The following is a 3968-nucleotide window of genomic DNA, read 5'->3' on the forward strand; positions in this document are numbered from 1 at the left end:
AACAGATGTTTAGTATGTTAGATCAGAGATTAGATTCCCACGAATGTTTGCAAGCATCTGTGGAATCTTTTCTGTTAGGAATGTTAGATGTCACTATTAGGGTGATGTCAGCCAATTACGACCAGACCTTTTGTACTTAGTATAAATAGATCTCACATGTTAGAGATTTATTCATCACACTACATCACATGTTCTTTTGTACGAACAGATTTGTTTTGTGATCAGGCTTAGGGGGAGTTTGTAGAGTCAATTGTACTGTAACAAGTAATCATTTGATTCAATGAAAATAGTCGTTGTTGATAATTCCCTGCTTATGAGTTTATTATTTGAATTGCAATCATAATGCTTGTTTTAACTTGAATTAATTCACAAGTATCAATCTCAGATCCTAACAACGTAAGTTTCCCTAAGTCTTTTACAAGAAATGTAGACTTTAAAACACTTTTAACATTTGTAATTTCATCTATATTATTACCTGTAATAACAATATCATCAACACACACTAATAATGCAACAAAGATATTGTCTTTATTTTTTACAAATAATGAATAATCACACATAATCTGAACAAAACTGCATTCAACTAAAACCGTAACTAACTTTTCATTCCACATTCTAGGGGCTTGTTTAAGCCCATACAATGACTTTTTAAGTTTGTATACACTTGTCTTAGTTTCAGAATAATAACCTCAGGGAATGACATATGTACATCTTGTTGAAGATCACCATATAGAAATGCATTATTAATATCTAACCGAAACAAGGACCGATTATATATATATATATATATATATATATATATATATATATATATATATATATATATATATATATATATATATATATATATATATATATATATATATATATATATATATATATATATATATATATATATGCGTGTGTAGGATCGTGTGAGAATCACTTTGGTAATTGAGAATCATGAGAACTGTTGGTGCATATGTCTGTCGACTTCGTCTTGTATCGAGTCTTGTAATAGGTTTGATAGATCAAGTCACCTAGAATGAGAAAAACTGGAAACTGGCCAAATCAAGCTAGTTCACACGAAGTGGCCAGTTCACATGAACTGGACAAGGTCACTTCATGTGGACTGGAACATGTTCACTTCATGTGGACCGGAACATGTTCACTTCATGTGGACTGGAGCTTGTCCACTTCATGTGGAGTGGTTGGCCTATATATAGTGAGCTTGAGTCTTTCATTTGTAACTTTTGCAATTCCGGTAACGAAGCTCTGCCGAGGTATCTCCAGATTGTAAATCGTCATCAAATCAATACAAGAGATAGTTAAAGTAATTCTTGTGTGTTTGCAGCTGAAATAACTCCGATACATTTGATTCCGCCTCTCGTATTGGACGAGATCTCTTCTGAACGACTCGTTTGGTCGTTCAAACGATCCTACAAGTGGTATCAGAGCTCAGGAGGAAGGGTTCTTACCATTTCACCTTGATTTCGTCATCAACATCTCATTTCTACTCACTTTCTACTCGTTTTTTTCAAAATTAATCACGATTTCACGGTTAAAATGGACTGATTTTCACATATAACGTGCGAAATACTGTTTTAAACAATCCTTGAAAGAATAGACCTAAATTTGACCTAGAACTTGATCAATTTTGTCAAAAACCGAGCCGATAGTATGACATCATCTCCAGTTCGCATGGAGTGAACCTCCCAGTTCATACGAAGTGATTGATTGTGTACCAGTCCACATGAACTGAAAACTCCAGTCCACATGAACTGAAGATTCCAGTCCACATGAGCTGAAGATTCCAGTCCACATGAACTGAAGATTCCAGTCCACATGAGCTGAAAATTCCAGTCCACATGAACTGAAGATTCCAGTCCACACGAACTGAGTTTTGAGATTCCAGTTCGCATCAAAGTCCTACTTCGCACCAAATTCCAGCTCGCACTAGTGTCAGTTCGTTTGAGGATTTTCAGTTCGTTTGAAAGTTGACTTTGTGAAATTTGGAAACCGAAACATGGAGAACGAATTCTACAACGCCTTTGCTAGCCCGATCACTATAACTCAGAACACGATGCTAGAAAATGAAACGGGCACCACGCAAAAACCGCCTAAGCTCATGAATATTGAGGAGTATAGTGGATGGGCAGAACGTTTTGAAAACTGGGTTCAAGCATATTACCTAGATGCATGGGAACATACTGAATCTCAATATACTAGACCGGTTAAGGACAATGGATTGAAAGTTGATATTAAAGATATAGGTGTTGATGAGAAAAAGGATTACAAAAATGAAAAGTTGATGGTTAGTCTCTTGCAGCAAGCTATTAAAGAAGACATCTTGATTTTACTTCAACACAACGGAAGTCGCTTTTGAAGAAAGAATTTGATCTATTCCATGGATTAAGAACTGAAAACACCAAGCAGATTATTGAACGATAGTGCAATTTGGTGAAGAATATGAACAGATTAAACATCAATAAAGATAAAGATGAATTGATTGAAAAGTTAGCTGATGCGTTGCCACATGATGTTTGGGGCACATATCTTATGATGTTGAAAAATAAACCGGATTTTGACAAGCTAACGCTAAGTGAGTTTATTAAACAACTTGAAGCTCAAGAGATGGAACAACGAAAGATAGCGAGAATGAAGAACTATGATGGAGAACAAGACATCAGTTTGTATTACAAAGGTGGTGTTAGTGATAAGACCAACATTGCACCAAAGATTGAAACTACTTTCAAAGCAAAAAGTTCTTCTGAAAGTTTATCTCAAGGATCAAGTAGCAAAATGGGATTTACTTCATATCCATCGTTTGATCCAAATTTTTCAGCAACAAAGAGTGGCAAAGTACTTCAATGCAACATTGCTTTAAATCTTGAGAATGATCAAAACTACTCTAAAGAAGTTGCCAAAAGTCATATGTCTCTGTTGGTAACTGTGTTAGAGTCTTATGGAAGTTTGGTTGCTGGAAGGATCGGAAATCCGATGTTAACAAAGGAGGATTACGATCAGGTTGATGTTGAGGAGATGGAGTTGATGGATATAAAATGGTGTTTGGCTAGCGTATTGAGAAGAGCTGAAAAGTTTAAACAAATTACGGGAAGAGATGATTTCTGTGATGCAAATGTTTCTACTTTAGGATTTGATAAACTAAAGTTACTTGTTTTCGTTGCAGGGAAAAGGGCATTTTAAACGAGAGTGCACAAACCGTGAAGCAAGTGGAGCTCAAAATCCTTTCGGAAGCAATGATTATTATCGGAAAGCGATTTATCATCAAGTTGCTCAACAACCGTATCAACAGCAACAGCCACAAACTGCACATGCTAGGAAGGAGACTGAAGATTCAAAGAAAGCGTATCTTGTTAATCAAGATGATGGAAGTTCATCAAAAGGATTCAGTTGGGATAAATATATTTCAGCTGATAGTAAAGCATGTCTGACAGATCAAGATGATGAAAGGCTTCCAAAGGATTTCAGTTGGAAAGATTTCAATTGGGATGATTATGATCCTAACAGAACTTAAGATCATAAAGCTTTTGTTGCTCGAATTGTTAAAGATAGTGCTAAAGAATATACTACTGATGATTATTGGGCAGAAAAAATAAGAAAGCGTTTAAACTCTGGAGCCAAGAAAGATAAGAATGTTGAAGAAGAGGTTCGAGTGATAAAAGTTAAAGAAGTTCCAGCTTTTGAGATTAAAAAGGAAGCTATTGTAGAAAAAGTGTCTGAGAATTGTGAAAATTGTGACTCTATGAAGAAGCAAAACAATGAGTTGATTCACAACATGAACAGGTTAAAAGAATCATATGATGTCTTAAACAAAGCCATGAATCAGTATAATGAGTCGAGCAGTGAACAAGTTACAGCCATGAAGAAACTCAATAATGCATACATGATAAAGCAGGAAATGATCAATTATTACATTGGGATGTATGCTGAACTTGAACAGAAATTGGAAACTCAAAGAACTGAAA

The sequence above is a fragment of the Helianthus annuus genome, chromosome 3, assembly GCF_002127325.2.
Source record: "Helianthus annuus cultivar XRQ/B chromosome 3, HanXRQr2.0-SUNRISE, whole genome shotgun sequence".
Lineage (NCBI taxonomy): Eukaryota > Viridiplantae > Streptophyta > Magnoliopsida > Asterales > Asteraceae > Helianthus > Helianthus annuus.